This window comes from Mercurialis annua, linkage group LG5 (genome assembly GCF_937616625.2).
Source record: "Mercurialis annua linkage group LG5, ddMerAnnu1.2, whole genome shotgun sequence".
NCBI lineage: Eukaryota > Viridiplantae > Streptophyta > Magnoliopsida > Malpighiales > Euphorbiaceae > Mercurialis > Mercurialis annua.
The window spans coordinates 25410211-25430431 of NC_065574.1; positions in this window are offsets into that span (position 1 = coordinate 25410211).

A 20221-nucleotide genomic window follows, 5' to 3' on the forward strand; every position below is an offset into this window, starting at 1 on the left:
AACAGCATGGTAATATATAAAATACCATAAATACTGTAATCATGCCAAATCTGATAATATAATAGTTGGACCAATCCAACAAACAATAGTCTAAAATATAAAGTATAAGATTAAGACATAAATACTGATACTACTACTGCGGTCTAAGAGTTTAAAACAGTTCAACTCTTTTATTCTGAAAAAAAAATAAAGAACCTCCGAGAATGAAGAAAGGGAAATAGACCAATACTCAAATCATAAACCTGGAAAATTTGGGATAACAGCCGGATCAGATTTACTGAGTAGAGTTTATATAACCATTTACATTTATCAAGTTAAAAACCTTTAAAACGTTTAATAAAACATTTTCATTATGGATTATCAATGAAACCCTAAACCACAATTCTAAATCTATTGTCGTGTCGGTGAGACGTATCTCAATAACCGATCCCCGACTACCACTTAATAAGTAGTGAGCCCAGGAGACGTATCCGGAACCTACCTCAATACCATAATAATTACCGGTGCGCACGCAGTCCCGATGATGCCCATCGAGTAGCACGTTCCAAATCAAATCCACAATGCCGAAAAACAGTTCAAAAGCTGTTTATACATATACATATATAAAATATAATATTTGCTTAATAAAGAGGTAAATATAGATATAAACTCACTGCTTGCTAAATCCACGTGATCCTGACAAGCACCTAACTCTGGTTCGCCTCTGAAGTACGAACAGTCGACGGGTCTAATTAAAATATTAAAATCATAATTAAAATTAGACTCTAACTCTAAAGAGTACTAGACACCACATAGGACTAGTACACACAACAACACGTCAACGTATAATCAAACACATGAGACTAAAACGTATAAAAACTATAACCCAAGTTATAGAAATCAACCATACAAGTTATATATATTAAATTACAATTTGAGTAATTTATTAACCAATTTATTTTAACCTAAGTTAAAATCCATATCAGTGAGTCAGCCGAGTTATTTAAAACTACCAACCTTCTTCCCACTTGTTGGGCGACCACAGTCTAACCCAAACCAAAACTTTATTAAATTTATAAACCCGAATTTACAAATTAAATATTTGATAAAATAATATCCTATTTTTAAAATAGAATTTAATAACTTCAAAATCAAGTAACCCAAGTTACAACTAAAACTTAACCATTTAATTTTATAAAAGTTTAGGGACTAAACTGTAATTTAGCCAATTTGATTTTCGAACTCAAAATTAATTATTCGTTTTCAATTTAATAAATTATAGGATAAAAAAAATCCAAAAGTTATCCTATAGGTAAAACTTAACTTGAATAAATTTTTTTAAAAATTTAGGGGCTAAATTGTAAACTAGCCAAATTGGCATATTAATCAAAATGTTATATAATTACCCGAGTAATTATAACTTAAGTTATAAAATACTCATCGATTACACTTTACTAGTTTAATAAATCCATTCCTAATTTAAAAGTTCAAATTTAAAACAATAACAATAGATAACACAACTTGAGGGATTCAAATGATTCAAAGTAAAACACTTAGTGACCATATTGGCCAATTGACCATCTTCCTCATTCAAATAAATGTTCATCCCCGCCATAAAGAATTCCATGAAACCCAAGTTATCAATTCAATCGATGAATTACCAGGAAACCATCAATTAAACCTAGAAGCATGATTCCTTTAACAAACATAAACATGAACTTGGCAATATCACAATCTAACATGGTTAAGAACAAAAACCTATCATAGAAACCATGACCTCTTCACGGCGGCAACAAGCATTCGATAAAAGGAGGATCGAAATGGTAGTAACACGACGAACAATTACACTTATTAATTGAATCTCCATTCTACTTATCATAGGTTACAAGAAATTTATCTAAGGCAGCCGAATCAAAACCAAAGAAAACGGCAGTAACAAGGAAGACACGTCGAAATCGAACGGCGAAGAAACGGAGTAATCTTTACGTACCTTTTGTGATTCCGAAACGTGAGATTCGAAGGAAATGAATAGGATGGACGAAGCAAGAATACCCAACTCAGATAATTACTAGCATGGAGAGAAACATACATTTAAGTCGATGAAAGCGATTTCGAAACGAAGAACAATGAAAAGAGTTAAACGATTACTTACCGAAACTTGGATCGAATGGAAATAAAAGATGTTTTGAAAATTTATGAAGGTTTTTCTCTAAAAAGGGTCGGCTAGGGTTTCAGAAAATAACGTAGGGTTTCAGAAAATAAACCACATCTGATGACAGGTCTTTAAATAGACCTGTCAGCTTGGAATTTCCGACAGTGTGCGGGCGCACACTGCTTCTATGCGGGCGCACACCAGCTAGCCCGGCTTAGGCCGGGCTGGTTCGATACTAAATCGAACCCCGCCGCACTAAGAACCAAGAATCAAGTCTGAAACGAATCCGGTCCTCAAGAAAACGAGCCGAAATTAACTTGAAATGGCGATTGAAAACACGGGATATTACATTCTCCCCAACTAAATAAAAATTCGCTCTCGAATTTAATCACAAACCAAAATCACAACACACCAAGTGCACAAACAATTAAAACACATAAGCAACGATACACGTACCTCAAGGAAAAAGGAAAGGATAACTTTTCCGCATATCGGACTCCGTCTCCCAAGTGCACTCCTCAACATATTGATTCCGCCAAATAACTTTGACCATCGGAATCTCCTTGTTCCGTAACCTACGCACTTGCGTATCGACAATCTCTACTGGCTGTTCCTCATAGGACAGCTCCTGCTCAATCTAGACGCTCTGAGGCACAATCACATGTGAAGGATCTGAGATGCACTTCCTCAGCATAGAAACATGAAATACAGGATACACTAAAGACATGTCTGGCGGCATAACCAGACGATAAGCCACATTTCCAATCCTCTCTGAAATCTCATAAGGACCAACGTACCTCGGTGCCAACTTTCCCTTGACAACAAAACGAACCACACCTTTCATAGGCGAAACCCGAAGAAACACAAAGTCTCCCACTTGAAACTCGATGTCTTTTCTCTTCGGATCAGCATAACTCTTATGCTGACTAAAAGCTGTCTCCAACCTCTGTTTTATCAACGGTACCTTCTCTGAGGTAACCTGAATAATCTTAGCACCAGACAACTTCCTCTCGCCGACCTCTTCCCAGCAGATAGGAGATCAACACTTGCGTCCATACAAAGCCTCATAAGGTGCCATCTCAATGCTCGCATGATAACTGTTGTTGTAGGAAAATTCAATCAACGACAAATGAGTATCCCAGCTACTCTGAAAATCAAGAATGCACATCCTGAGCATATCCTCCAACGTCTGAATAGTCCTCTCAGACTGACCGTCAATCTGAGGATGAAAAGCTGTACTGAAGTCCAAACGAGAACCCAAAGACTCCTGTAACGCTCTCCAAAACCTTGAAGTGAAAACAGAACCTCTGTCAGATATAATAGAAACCGGTACACCATGCAAATTGACAATCTTATCGATGTACAACTGAGCCAACTTCGAAGCAGGATACGGAACCTTGAACGGAGGGAAATGCGCTGACTTGGTCATACGGTCAACTATCACTCAGATGGAGTCGTACCCCTGTCGAGCACGTGGTAAACCAACCACAAAATTCATGGCAATCTGCTCTCAGTTCCACACTGGAATAGGTAGTGGTTGCAGATAGCCTGAAGGTCTCTGATGTTCCAGCTTCACCTGCTGGCAAATCAGACACTTGGAAACGTACTATGCAATATCCTTCTTCATTCCGCTCCACCAATACATACCCTTGAGGTCATGGTACATCTTGGTAGATCCCGGATGAACACTATAAGCTGACCTATGCGCCTCTTCCAAAATCTGGTCTCTCAGGCCATCCGAATCCGGAAAGCACAGTCTAGGACCAAACCTGAGAACTCCGTCAACAAAAACAAACTCGAAATTCCCATCCAGATGGATCTCATCCATAATCCATTTCAATTGTGGATCCTCAGCTTGTAAAGCTTTAATCCTATCAATCAAAACTGGTTGCACCTGCAGCTATGCCAACAAACTACCATTATGAGAAACCTGAAAACCGTAGCCCGAAGCTATCAAACCATGCCACTCTCTAACCATGGGTCTGCGCCCAACCTCTGAAATATGGGCCAAACTGCCCGAAGACTTGCGACTCAACGCATCGGCTACCACATTAGCCTTGCCAAGATGGTACTGAATAGTACAGTCGTAGTCTTTCAGTAACTCTAGCCACCTCCTTTGTCTTAGATTCAACTCTCGCTGATCAAAGATGTACTTCAAACTCTTATGATCAGTGAAGATCTCGCAAGTCGCACCGTACAAGTAGTGCCTCCATATCTTCAGAGCAAAAACCACAGCCGCTAACTCCAAGTGATGAGTAGGGTAATTCACCTCATGCTTCTTTAGCTGACGAGAATCATAGGCGATCACCTGTCCATGTTGCATCAACACGCAACCTAAGCCAATCCGAGAAGCATCGAAGTACACATTAAAACCCGCAATGCCAGAAGGCAACGCCAAAACAGGAGCTGTAGTCGGAATCTCCTTCAGCTTCTCGAAACTTGCCGCACACTAGTCGGTCCACTCAAACTTAAGACCCTTCTGTATTATCTTAGTCAAAGGTGCAGATATTCGAGAGAAATCCTGCATGAACCGACGGCAGTAGCCAGCTAACCCAAGAAAACTCCTGATCTCGGTAACTGACCTCGGCCTCTGCCAATCCATAACCGCCTCAATCTTCTTCGTATCAACCTTGATCCCATCCTTCGACACCACGTGTCCTAAGAAGGTAAGCTGTTCCAGCCAAAACTCGCACTTTGAGAACTTAGTATGCAACTGATGCTCTCGCAAGGTCTGCAGTATAGTCCTCAAGTGATAAGCATGCTCCTCCTCACTCCGAGAATAAATCAGGATGCCATCAATGAAGACGATAACAAACTAATCTAAAAACGGCTTGAAAACCCGATTCATCATGTCCATAAACGCTACTGGTGCGTTAGTCAACCCAAACGACATGACCGGAAACTCGAAATGCCCATAACGCGTTCTGAAAGCAGTCTTAGGCACATCGCCGTCCCGAATCCGAAGTTGATGATACCCGGATCTCAATATAATCTCGGAAAAGCACTTTGCACCCTGCAACTGATCAAACAAGTCGTCGATGCGAGGAAGAGGATATATGTTCTTTATAGTATCCGTATTCAACTGCATGTAGTCGATACAAAGCGGAAAGGAGCCATCCTTCTTCTTAACAAACAGAACTGGAGCACCCCACAGAGAAGTACCCTGTCTTATAAAACCACTACCTAACAGTTCTTGCAACTGCTCCTTTAACTCCTTCAGCTCGGCAGGAGCCATCCGATATGGCGGTATCGAAATAGGACCAGTTCCAGGAACAACGTCAATGCATAACTCGATATCCCGATCAGGTGGTAATCCAGGCAAATCCTCTGGAAAAACGTCAGTGAACTCATTCACTATAGGGACAGTGTTCAGACTGCCCACCTCAGCATCCACATCTCGAACCATAGCTAAGAAAGCTTGACAACCCTTACTCATCATCCGTTTTGCCTTGATCGTAGAAATCAGATTTTTTGGTGTCTCTGCCTTCTCCCATTGGAAAGAAAAGGGTAGATCACCTAGAATCCGAAACTTAACTGACTTCCCTAGGCAGTCGATCGAAGAATAATGGCGTGCCAGCCAATCCATCCCCAAAATCACGTCAAATGACAGTACATTCAACACAACCAAATCAGCACGCAAGTCTCTTCCATGGATAACCACGGAAAACGATGAATACAGAACGTCCACCACCACACAGTCAGACAAGGGAGTAGAAACAGATTAAGGTTTACACAAACTTGTTGGTGTTACACCAAACTTAGCAGCAAAACAAGTAGACACAAAGGACTGGTTTGCACCCGCATCAAATAAAACAAGAGCATCTACAAAAGAAATTTGAATAGTACCTTGCACCACTGCGTTAGATGCGAGAGCATCCTGAGGAGTCAAGGCGAAAACTCTGGTCTGACCCTGACTCTGCTGCTGAGAACTCTGTCCAGCACCATAGCTGCTAGAACCTCTACCGCCGTTTCCACGGCCTCCAAAACCACGCCCTCCAGAACTTCGGCCCCGCTGGCCACCAAAAGAAGCGGCAGGTTGAGAAAACCCTGCCGGTGCAGACAACGCTGGTCTGTGACTCTGATAGAATGGCTGAGCAACACTAGCTGCCGACACCTGCTGCCCAGATGCCTGACACTCTCTGGAAAAGTGACTCGGCTGGCCATAAGTAAAACAACCCCCTGGTGCTAAACGACACTCGCCTGGATGTCGACGTCTGCAATTCTGGCAGAAAGGAAAACTAGCACCTCCACTATTACCGCGTCCAAAACTGCGGCTGCTACCGATGTTGCCGGAACTGTAGGTGTAAGGCCGATAACTCTTCTTGATACCCCTCTTCTTGTTCTTGTACTGAGAAGGTGTCGATTGGTAGCTACAACCACTACTCTGCTGTCCAGGGCCAAAAGACTTCTTAGTCTGAGAAGAACCAGAAATCTCACCAAACTGCACCAATGAGCTCTCCAGACGACAAGCACTCTCCACTAAGTCTGTAAAGTCTCTGCGTGTCTCTGTCAGAAAACTCACAAAATCGCGCCCTAAGCCCTTTACATATCTGTCATTCACTCTTTGCAAATCTATCTGCAAGTCCGGAGCGAACCGTCCCAATCTCATGAACTCCGTCGTGTACTCAGATACCGACCTGTGATTCCTAGCGAGCGTAAGCAATCTGTCTCTATGACCCTCTGTCACAGAAAACGGCAAGACGAAAGCTCTGAACCTCTCCACAAATTGAGCCCAAGAGATAGTAGCCATGTCAGCATGAACATATCTACGAAACCAGTCCCCAGCTGAACCCTTCATAGACATCTTGACTAGAACGACGGTCTGACGCTCAGTAGCCTGTAGTTGTTGAGCATTCTACTCAACCTCTTCGAGAAAGTCCAACGCGTCTCCAGAACTATCAAACTCAGTTGGCTTCAGACTCATATAAGCCAAAACCAAATCCCTGTCAGTGGTTCCGAAACCACCAACTGCTACACCACCAGCCCATGGTTGCTGGTGCTGAACTATCTTACCCAAAACCGCGTACTGATCCTGCATAGCGACCTGACCCGCTTGCAGCTGAACCTTGTTTAGTTGTAAAGCAGCAACTCTAGCCAAAATCGTGTTGAAGTCAAAATCGTCTAACTCAGGTTGTGCAGCACCTGGTGCTTGAGCACCCCTTGCATTACCACGTCCTACGCCTCTGCCTCTATCTCTGCCAGCTTGACCTCGGCCACCTCGACCTCGGCCACCTCGACCTCGACCAGCTCGACCCTGACCTGCTGGGCCTCTGCCTGCTAGTCCTCTACCAGCTTTAACCTCTAGTTCATTCTAGTCCACCTCCATAGAGATCGCGTCATCAGCCTCAACATTTTGCTGAGTCGCAGCACGAGTACGAGTATTCATTCCTAAGAATGAAACAAAAATTCTCAATACAAACAAAATTTAACCAAATAAACACAACATGGCAAATCAGCCAACAAGTAATCACCCAAGTGAAAACAACCATATAATAAGAAATACATCAATTAAATTCACACGACTGACTCACGACATTCCTATAGGAGTAGGCAAAAAGTTTTGAAAACAAAAGATGACGATTCAAAGACAAACCTCAAATCCTAATTCCGCAGTAGTTCCTAGGACAATTTAACAACTTAACATGCCAATCAATTAAACATTTAACAGTTAGAAGGCCTTGTTTTGAAACCAAAGCTCTTATACCAAGTTTGTCACGACCCATTTTCTTGAGTCGTGACTGGCGCTAGGGTATGGGTATGGTTGTACCAAAACCCGTAGCAAGCCTTGCGGATAACCAACTTAAACAGTTAAAACAATGTATCTGCAGAAAACCACATGCTCGGGGGCAAGCGAGACTTCAGCCTAGTCTAGCAGTACATATAAACAACATATATTTAAAGTACGCTTATCTCAAATAATCTTAACAACATGGTAATATATAAAATACCATAAATACTATAATCATGCCAAAGTTGATAATATAATAGTTGGACCAATCCAACAAACAATAGTCTAAAATATAAAGTATAAGATCAAGACATAAATATTGATACTACTACTGCAGTCTAAGAGTTTAAAACAGTTCAACTCTTTTATTCTGAAAATAAAATAAGGAACCTCCGAGAATGAAGAAACGGAGATCGACCAATGCTCAATTCATAAACCTGGAAAATTTGGGAAAACACCCGGGTCAGATTTACTGAATAGAGTTTATATAACCATTTACATTTATTAAGTTAAAAATCTTTAAAACATTTAATAAAACATTTTCATTATGGATTATCAATGAAACCCTAAACCACAATTCTAAATCCATTGTCGTGTCGGTGAGATGTATCTCAATAACTGATCCCCGACTACCACTTAATAAATAGTGAGCCCATGAGACGTATCTTCCACCGGTGCTCTCAATAAGGTGAGACGTATCTCGAACCTACCTCAATACCATAATCATTACCGGTGCGCATGCTGTCCCGATGATGCCCATCGAGTAGCACGTTCCAAATCAAATCCACAATGCCGAAAAACTGTTCAATAGCTGTTTACATATATACATATACAAAATATAATATTTGCTTAGTAAAGAGGTAAATAGAGATATAAACTCACTGCTTGCTAAATCCACGTGATCTTGAAAAACACCTAACTCTGGTTCGCCTCTGAAGTATGAACAGTCGACGGGTCTAAATAAAATATTAAAATCATAATTAAAATCAGACCCTAACTCTAAAGAGTACTAGACACCACATAGGACTAGTACACACAACAACACGCCAACGTATAATCAAACACATAAGATTAAAACGTATAAAAACTATAACCCAAGTTATAGAAATCAACCATGTAAGTTATATATATTAAACTAAAATTTGAGTAATTTAGTAACCAATTTATTTTAACCCAAGTTAAAATCCATATCAGTGAGTCAGCCGAGTTATTTAAAACTACCAACCTTCTTCCCACTTGTTGGGCGACCACAGTCTAATCCAAACCAAAACTTTATTAAATTTATAAACCGAGTTTATAAATTAAATATTTTATAAAATAATTATCCTATTTTTAAAATAGAATTCAATAACTTCAAAATCAAGTAACCTAAGTTGCAACTAAAACTTAATCATTTAATTTTATAAAAGTTTAGGGACTAAATTGTAGTTTAGCCAATTTGATTTTCGAACTCAAAATTAATTATTCGTTTTCAATTTAATAAATTATAGGATAAATAAAATCCAAAAGTTATCCTATAGGTAAAACTTAACTTGAATAAACTTATTTAAAAAATTTAGGGGCTAAATTATAAATTAGCCAAATTGGCATATTAATGAAAATCTAATATAATTATCCAAGTAATTATAACTTAAGTTGTAAAATACTCATCGATTACACTTTACTAGTAATCCATTCCTAATTTAAAAGTTCAAATTTAAAACAATAACAATAGATAATACAACTTGAGGGATTCAAATGATTCAAAGTAAAACACTTAGTGACCATATTGGCCAATTGACCATCTTCCTCATTCAAATAAAAATTCATCCCCGCCATAAAGAATTCCATGAAACCCAAGTTATCAATTCAATCGATGAATTACCAGGAAACCATCAATTAAACCTAGAAGCATGATTCCTTTAACAAACATAAACATGAACTTGGCAACATCACAATCTAACATGATTAAGAATAAGAACCTATCACAGAAACCATGACCTCTTCACGGTGGCAACAAGCATTCGATAAACGGAGGATCAAAACGGTAGTAACATGACGAACAATTATATTTATTAATTGAATCTTCATTCTACTTATCATAGGTTACAAGGAATTTATCTAAGGCAGCCGAATCAAAACCAAAGAAAACGGCAGTAACAAGAAAAACACGTCAAAATCGAAAGGCGAAGAAACGGAGTAATCTTTACGTACCTTTTGTGATTACGAAAAGTGAGATTCGAAGGGAATGAATAGGATGGACGAAGAAAGAATACCCAACTCAGATAATTACTAGCATGGAGAGAAACATACGTTTAAGTCGACGAAAGTGATTTCAAAACGAAGAACAATGAAAAGAGTTAAATGATTACTTACCGAAACTTGGATTGAATGGAAGTAAAAGATGTTTCGAAAGTTTCTGAAGGTTTTTCTCTAAAAAGGGTCGTCTAGGGTTTCAGAAAATAACGTAGGGTTTCAGAAAATAAACCACGTCTGATGATATGTCTTTAAATAGACCTGTCAGCCCGGAATTTCCGGCAGTATGCGGGCGCACACTGCTGGTGTGCAGGCGCACACCAGCTAGCCCGGCTTAGGCCGGGCTGGTTTGATACTAAATCGAACCCCGCTGCACTACGAACCAAGAATCAAGTCCGAAACAAATCCGAACCTCAAGAAAACGAGCCGAAATTAACTTGAAATGACGATCGAAAACACGGGATATTACAGTTTGGATTTGTTTCGTAACGGTTGAAACGTTTGGCTTATCACTCTAAAAAAGGTGAAATATTTGGATTTGTTTCGTAACGTTTGTAAACGTTTGCCTTAAATTGCTAAAAACGTGAAATGTTTGGATTGGTTTCTGTAATAACCCGTAAAATTTTATTTATTTTATCGTTGGTTTCCGGTAGCAATCTAGGTTCGTTTGCGTTTTTCGTGATTCGATTCGAAGTTTGGTTTGATTTAAGTCCAAGTTTGGATCTTTGTTTAACCAAAGGTCTCAAACGAGACCTGTTTGTCGTTCGGTCTCGAACTACACCTGCAAGTCTCGTTCGAGACCTGCATCTTTTCTGCAGGTCTTGTTCGAGACCAATAGGTCTCAGACGAGACCGGCTTCCCAACTGTGAGGAGGCAGTTTCCTCCCTGATTTCACGCGATTTCTACCTTAATTCACTCGCTATAAATATCACGTTATGAACCCTAATATCCCCTCTGCTTTTTGATCAAACCCTAGCCATAACTTTTGCTCTGAAAATCCTCAGAAATCAATCATCCTCACCCTTCGCAGCAATTAAGTGTAAGCTTCTCTTATTTATTGTTTTTGCTGAAAATGATGTCTCATTATTCTTAATCATTCTCTTTCGCTATAACGTTATTTTCAGTTCCATTTCGTCCCAACGATTGTAGACTCACGCCTCTACAAATCCCAACTTTTGTTTCGCAAAACGGTACGTTATCTTTTTCGTTATAGTCGCCGCCGTTTCACCGTTTTCAAGTTATATTTGGTTTTGTCTCTAAAACGATACTTTCGTTTTTAAATCGATTTGCAACCGTTTTTAGATAGATTTTAGTTCCGTCTCTTCCCCGTGAAAGTAGACTCATTCATCTACAACTTTGCTTTTCAAATTTTGTCAAACGGTATGTAAATCTATTCGCTAGAGTCGCTGCCATCTCACCGTTTTATATAGTTCTTAATTGTGAATGTTTGAAATTGTTTATGCTGGATCCTTTGGTTATGATTGCTAACATTTGTTGAATTATACCTATTGTCATGTTAGCTATATCTGAATCGCAATTGTTGCGTTTGATCTCATTGTCCGTGGTGTTACGTCTTTGATTTGGATCCGTTGTTGATGTTGATATTGTGGCTGCCATATTTGTTAGTTTAGGTTTATATTATTGCGTTTGGTTGTTAATTTGGAACTTGTTTAGTTTGATTGTTTAAGAATCATAAAAGCTTATTGTTTGGAAAGCTTTGAATTCATTAAGTTTGAGATTTGAGTTTCTGTAATTGAAGTTGGTGTTTGGCGGGTTGGTCTCATGAATATGGATATAAGATGATGAGGTGTCAATGTGTGTTTGGCTTATCTTGGATTATTTTGGCTAATGGGATGTTTTGATCACTGAATTATTATGAGTTCATTGAATGAGTTATTTTGGTTAATTGTTAACTAATTATATTTGATTTTTATTAGTTTGTTTTGATTTTAATCTACGGATTTAGTTTCGACTTATTATTTTGGCAATTTAATTATTTATAGTTTTAAATTACTTTGGTAATATTATTTTTTCAAATCTAGAAATAATAATAATCCAATTATAATTTAAATTATTTATTTGATTTATTATAAAGGGGAATTTGATATTTTTATTTAATATCTAAATTCTAGAGAATTTGGCTTAGCGTGCCAATTTATAAATTTAGCCTTTAATTATTTATTGATTTATTTATTGAGATATTTTGCCGGTAATTTTTGATTACTTGGGTTTCAAGCTATTGAGTTCCATTTTGATATTAATTAATATTTTATTTAATTATAATTATTAACTGTGGTTTATAATTCTGGATTTATGGTTGGGTCGGGTTAGACTTAAGTCGCCCGACATGTGGGGTTTAGCTTGGTAAATTTAGGAACTCGGATAACCCACTATTTGAGGAATTTATTTTAAGTTATCATTTTAATATTATTTTAATAATATTTTGGGATTGGATTTTAAGTGTGAACTCAATAGTCTTGAATTATTTACGGCATTATAAATTATTTGAGAATTGTGTTTCTGTGATTTTATCTGACTTGTTAATTGTGCTAGTCCTACGTGGTGTCTAGTATTCTTAGAGTTAGGGGTTGGAGTGATTTTAACATATGATTTATTTTTAGACTCTTCGACTATTCGCACTCCGGAGTCGAATCAGGGTTAGCTACTTGTCAAAGTTTCACGTGGATAAGCAAGCAGTGAGTTTGTGGTGCTATTTACCGCTTTATTAAGTACGGCAACTTATTTTAATATTTTAAATGTTTTTGAACAGTTTTAAGTGATTATGGATCTGGATTGAAACGAGCTACTCGATAGGCTTGTATCGAGACTGTGTACACCGGTATGTACTCTGGGATAAACATACTAATGTCTTGCTTACGCTATATCATATTTACGCTGGTACTATTTCAATACTATTATTCCATAATCATATTATATTAGTATAAAATGTTTTGATTTAAGGGTTTTAAACTTAATAAATGTAAATAGTATTGCGAACTCATTTCAGTATATCTGACCCCGTTGTTTTCCCAATTTTTCCAGGATGATGATTTGAAAGCTTGGTCATCTCAAATTCTTGATTCTTGGAGGTTTTTATGTCTATAAAACTAGTCTATTGTTTTAAACTCTTAGATCGCAGTAGAACTAGTATTTATTTTGATTATCGTACTTTGGATTGTCAGATTGGTCTGATTGTTATATTATTACCTTTGGCATGTATGCTTTGGATTTATCTCGTTATATACAAGGCATGCTGTGTAGACTCGGTTAAGCTGAGCATTTCAGATATTTAAGTTGTTTACATTAGAGCTGTAAAATAAATTGCAAGACTTAGGTTGGAGTCTCGGTTGCCCCCGAGCATTGTTTCTGCAGGTTTATATGTTTGATTGATTTATGCGAGTCTTGCTACGGGTTTTGGTACGACCATACCCATACCCTAGCGCCGGTCGCAATCCATGAAATTGGGTCGTGACAGTTTCGTAACGTTTTAAACGTTTGGCTCAAATCGCTAAAAAGGTGAAACGTTAGGATTTTTTCGTAATGTTTATAAACATTTGACTTAAATCGTTAAAATGGAGAAACGTTTTGATTCGTTTTGTAACATTTTAAACGTTTGGATTTGTTTAGTAACATTTATAAACATTTAGCTTAAATCGCTAAAAAGGTGAAATGTTTGGATTTGTTTCTTAACGTTTGTAAATGTTTGGCTTAAATCTCTAAAAAGGTGAAACATTTAGATTGGTTTTGTAACATTTTAATCGTGTGGCTTAAATCGCTAAAAAGGTGAAACGTTTGGATTTGTTTAGTAACATTTGTAAACGTTTGGCTTAAATCCCTAAAACAGAGAAAGGTTTGGATTTGTTTTGTAATGTTATAAACGTTTAGATTTGTTTGGAAACATTTTAAACGTTTGGCTTAAATTGCTAAAAAGGTGAAACGTTTGGATTTGTTTCGTAACGTTTGTTAACGTTTAGCTTAAATCGCTAAAAAGGAGAAACATTTGGATTGCTTTCGTAACGTTTTAAACTTTTGGCTTAAATCGCTAAAAAGGTGAAATGTTTGGATTTGTTTTGTAACGTTTGCAAACGTTTGGCTTAAATTGCTAAAACAGAGAAACGTTTGGATTTGTTTTGTAACGTATTAAAAGTTTGGAGTTGTTTCGTAACGTTTTAAACGTTTAACTTAAATCGCTAAAAAAGTGAAACGTTTGGATTTGTTTTGTAACATTCATAAACGTTTGGCTTAAATCGCTAAAAAGATGAAACGTTTGGACTGGTTTCGTAACGTTTTAACGTTTGGCTTAAATCGCTAAAAAAGTGAAATGTTTGGATTTGTTTCGTAACGTTTGTAAATGTTTAGCTTAAAACGCGAAAAAGTTGAAACGTTTGGATTTGTTTTGTAACGTTTTAAGCGTTTGGATTTTTTTCATAAACTTTTAAACATTTGACTAAAATCGCTAAAAAGGTGAAACATTTGGATTTGTTTCGTAACGTTTGGCCTAACTCACTAAGAAGGGGAAACGTTTGGATTTGTTTCGTAACGTTTGTAAACATTTTGCTTAAATCGCTAATAAGGTGAAACGTTTGGATATGTTTCGTATCATTTTTAAACGTTTGGCTTAAATCGCTAACAAGGGGAAACGTTTGGATTTGTTTCGCAACGTTTGTAAACGTTTGGCTAAAATCGCAAAAACGGAGAAACGTTTGGATTTGTTTCGTAACGCTTTTAACATTAGGATTTGTTTTATAACGTTTTAAACGTTTGGTTTAAATCGCTAAAAAGGGGAAACGTTTGTATTTGTTTCGTAACATTTGGCCTAAATCGTTAAAAAGGTGAAACATTTGGATTTTTTTCGTAACGTTTTGTAATACCCCAAAAGATTTAATTATTTATTTGGACCACGTGTCCAGTTTTGACTCGCCAGAGTGGCGATGTCAGAAGAATTTCCGAAAAGATTAAGTAAATAAAATCTTGCAGGTCGGTTTCGGGGAAATAATTGTGCGGAAATTAACGTTATATTTCAATTCTAAAGTTATAATTGGAATTAAAAGGGAAGATGTCAAGAAAAGTCCCAAAATAAAGTATAGGGACTAAAGTGGTAATTTAGCCACTATGTGTCGAAAATGGAAATTTTAGATTTTGACGGGAAAGTACTAATATAGAGCTTCGTATTATTTATTGGATATAAATAATACGTATAAGTCGTATTAAAAGAATTTATTGATTTAGTTATGGACTAAATCGTACGAAAGAAAAGTTTAAAAGATAAATGATAACAAACAAAAAGAATAAGGACCAAAGTGAGCTTTGAACCTTAATATATAAGGTTTTGAAATATGAATAAGAGAAAGGAGAAGAATGATCGAGAGAGTTTGAGAGAAATCAATCGATACCGTCGTTTCGCCGCCGTTTCTCCGTTCGACGTCCGATTCAAGTGATTCAAGCGGTGATCTCTTTAGAATCGAGAGCTCTTTCATCTATGAGCATCAAATCAAGGTAAGAAGTCAGGTTTTGGTATGAAAATGATGGGTCTGTTGGCTGTATTAAGGGAAATAGTGTATTGGTATTGAAATTTGATGTTTATGGATCGTTAATAACATTTAAGTAAAAAACCGAGATATGGGTTTTGGAGGGGGAAGTGTTTTTGGCATGTCGGGATGAACGGAGAGCCCCGGAAATCGATTTTCCACGGGCTGCACTCGGTGTGCGGACGCACACTCAAGTGTGCGAACGCACCCTACACTATGCGGACGCAGAGTGCTTGTGTGCACCCGCACAGTGGGTCCACGGGGACCAAATTGGGCTTTTTTCTCTAATTGAGCGGGATTTCAGTATTTTCGAATATTAGACCCTAAGGACGATTAAGGACCCTGATAATTTAAAAAGTAAAGTTTTAGTTCGACGTCTTCGATAATTAACGAAACGAGAAACGTTAAGGATATTATACGTTTCTCGAATATGAGAAGCAGAGTTCGAGTTCAAGGATAACACCAAGAATGAAACTAAACCCTAGAATTGGAAAGAATTACACGTGTAAATATACGAGATTAATATCTAACTATTAAACGTTAAATTATTATGTATTAGACGTACGAGAGAACATTGAGGGCATTAGACGAGGACTAGCATGAGTATACTATGAGATCGACCACATCATTACTTGGATAGCGGTCACTGTGAGTTGCACTTTACTTTCGTGTATTATATATTAAAGTTATTTAATATTATATTTTATATATACATGGTTTGTTTAAATGCATCGTATTATATATGATTTGAATAAATGTTATATGTTTCTTTTGAGTATATATACGAGAACCAGTATGCGATCCGAAGAAACTAGCTACCTATTGGGTGTCAATAGGCTGTGTGATCACCAGTATCGAGTCAGTCTAGTGTGTTTGCATATAATACATGATTAATACACGCATGATATGAAATGACACGATATGAATATGAATTTCGAAGTTGGACAATGAATTTGATACGAGTGAGCACTCGGCTACGGTGTAGTCTAGAGTCCACGTATCTAGTGAGTTGGACTAACACTTTGGGAATAAGAGATAGGTCGCGATCGACGAGGCAGAGTGTGAACACTCCCGGGTCGGTCTATCTAGATCAGTATGATTTGATTATTCGAAAGTTGTGTCGCATGCTAGGATATTAGTTTCGTACGGATCAAATACCTGTTTATATGATTATTTTATATTATCGTTCCTTGAAATGCGATGTTATTTGTTTCTAATAATACCGTTAGTAAATGCAAACTCACTCAGTATTTTCCCAAATACTGACCCCTCACTTTTTATGTCTTTCATGTGCTTAGTGTGTGGACTTAGCTAGAAGCCAGTTTTGAAGTCCAGAACTCAGCTGTGTATGTATAGTTTCGGACTTCTGTGAGTACTGCAGTAGTGGTCCCACGTTGACAAAGTTGTAGCCTAGACAACAGTACATTTTGAGTGTACATATTATTTGTTGTCCTATTTATATGTTTTTGATAGGATACAAGTAGTATGTTTTGTTCATGGCCCCAGATGCTGGTGATATGTGTTATTACACTAACTTTTGTATATAGTACCGCGAGGCCAGTTCGTACAGGGTACGTAAACTAGAGCCCGCGAGGTTAACAGAACAGTTAGTGTAAATATTAGTGTATATATGATATGTATATTTGCTTCTGTTGTGTTATGTTATTTGTTTACTATTTGCGAAAAGTTTATGGTGATTTGAGGCTTGCTACGGGCTTCGGAGCTACCACTCCTGTTCCCTAGCGCCGGTTGCGGCTCAATAATTTGGGTCATGACACTTTTGTAAACGTTTGGCTTAAATCGCTATAAGGTGAAACGTTTGGATTAATTTCGTAACGTTTGTAAACATTTGGCTTAAATCACTAAAAAGGTGAAACGTTTGGATTTGTTTTGTAACGTTTTAAACGTATAGATTTGTTTCGTAATGTTTTCAAAGTTTGGCTTAAATGACTAAAAAGGTGAAACATTGGGATTTGTTTCGTAACGTCTGTAAAAGTTTAGCTTAAATCGTTAAAAAGGTGAAACGTTTGGATTTGTTACGTAACGATTTAAACATTTGGCTTAAATCGCTAAAAAGGGGAAACGTTTGGTTTTGTTTCGAAATGGTTTAAACATTTGGCTTAAATCGCTAAAAAGGGGAAACGTTTGGATTTGTTTTGTAACGTTTGGCCTAAATCGTTAAAAAGGTGAAACGTTTGGATTTGTTTCGAAACATTTGTAGACGTTTGGCTTAATTCGCTATAAGGAGAAATCTTTGGATTTGTTCGTAACGTTCATAAACAATACGCTTAAATCGCTAAAAGGGTGAAACATTTGGATTTGTTTCGTAACGTTTGTAAACATTTTGGCTTAAATCGCTAAAAAGGTGAAACGTTTGGATTTGTTTCGTAACGTTTATAAATGTTTGGCTTCGCTAAAAAGGTGAAACATTTGAATTTGTTTCGTTATGTTTTAAACGTTTAGATTTGTTTCGTAACGTTTATAAACGTTTGGCTTAAATTGTTAGAAAGGGAAACGTTTGGATTTGTTTCGTAAAGTTTGTAAACGTTTGCCTTAAATCGCTAAAAAGGTGAAACATTTGGATTTGTTTTGTAACGTTTGGGTTAAATCGCTAAAAAGGTGAAACGTTTGGATTGGATTCGCAACGTTTTAAACGTATTGTTTGGTTTCGTAACATTTTAAATGTTTGACTTAAATCGCTAAGAAGGTGAAATGTTGGATTTGTTTCGTAAGGTTCGTAAACGTTTAGATTAAATCGCTAAAAAGGTGAAACGCTTGGATTGGTTTCGCAACGTTTTAAACGTTTTGCTTAAATCACTAAAAAGGTGGAACGTTTGGATTTGTTTCGTAACGTTTGTAAAAGTTTGGCATAAATCGCTAAAAAGGGGAAACGTTTTCATTTGTTCCGTAACGTTTGTAACTGTTTAGTTTAAACCGCTAAAAAGGTGAACTGTTTGTATTAGTTTCGTAACGTTTTAAACGTTTGTCTTAAATCGCTAAAAAGGTGAAACGTTTGGATTTTTTTCATAACGTTTGTAAACGTTCGGCTTAAATCGCAAAAACAGAGAAACGTTTGGATTTGTTTCGTAAAGTTTTAAACTTTTGGCAGAAATCGCTAAAAAGTTGAAACATTTGGATTTGTTTCGTAACGTTTGTAAATGTTTGGCTTAAAACGCTAAAAAGGTGAAACATTTGGATTTGATTCGTAACGTTTGTAAACGTTTGGCTTAAATCGATAAAAAGGGGAAACGTTTGGACTGATTTCGTAATATTCTAACGTTTGGCTTAAATCGCTAAAAAGGTGAAACGTTTGGATTTGTTTCGTAACATTTGTAAATGTTTGGCTTAAATCGCTAAAATGGAGAAACGTTTGGTTTTGTTTTGTAACGTTTTAAACGTTTGGATTTGTTTTGTAAAGTTTTAAACAATTGGTTTAAATCGCTAAAAAGGTGAAACATTTGGATTTGTTTCGTAACGTTTGTAAACCTTTGGCCTAAATTGCTAAAAAGGGGAAACGTTTGGATTTGTTTGGTAACGTCTGTAAACATTTTGCCTAAATCGCTAATAAGGTGAAATGTTTGGATATGTTTGGTATCGTTTTAAATGTTTGGCTTAAATCGCTAAAAAGGTGAAACGTTTGGATTTGTTTCGCAACGTTTGTAAATGTTTGGCTTACTTTGCAAAAACGGAGAAACGTTTGGATTTGTTTCAAAATATTTTAAACGTCTGGAGTTGCTTCGTAACATTTTAAACGTTTGATTTAAAATCGCTAAAAAGGTGAAACGTTTGGATTTGTTTCGTAACGTTTGGCCTAAATTGTTATAAAGATGAAACGTTTGGATTTGATTCGTAATGTTTGTAGATGTTTGGCTTAAATCGCTATAAGGTGAAACGTTTGGATTTGTTTCGTAACATTTGTAAGCATTTCGCTTAAATCGCTAAAATGGTGAAACATTTGGATTTGTTTCATAACGTTTGTAAACATTTTGGTTTAAATCGCTAAAAAGGTGAAACATTTGGATTTGTTTAGTAACGTTTATAAACGTTTGGCTTAAATCGCTAATAAGGTGAAACGTTTGAATTTGTTTCGTAACGTTTTAATCGTTTGGATTTTTTTGGTACGTTTGTAAACGTTTGGCTTAAATTGTTAAAAAGGGAAATGTTTGGATTTGTTTCGTAAAGTTTGTAAAATTTTGCCTTAAATCGCTAAAAAAATGAAACATTTGGATTTGTTTTGTAGCGTTTGTAAACGTTTGGGTTAAATCGCTAAAAAGGTGAAATGTTTGGATTGGTTTCGCAACGTTATAAACGTTTGGATTGGTTTCGTAACGTTTTAAACTTTTGGCTTATATCGCTTAGAAGGTGAAATGTTTGGATTTATTTCGTAACGTTCGTAAACGTTTGGTTTAAATCACTAAAAAGGTGAAACGTTTGGATTGCTTTCGTAACGTTTTAAATGTTCTTCTTAAATAGCTGAAAAGGTGAAACATTTGAATTTGTTTCGTAACATTTTAAACGTTTAGATTTGTTTCGTAACATTTATAAACGTTTGGCTTAAATTGTTAGAAAGGGAAACGTTTGAATTTGTTTCGTAAAGTT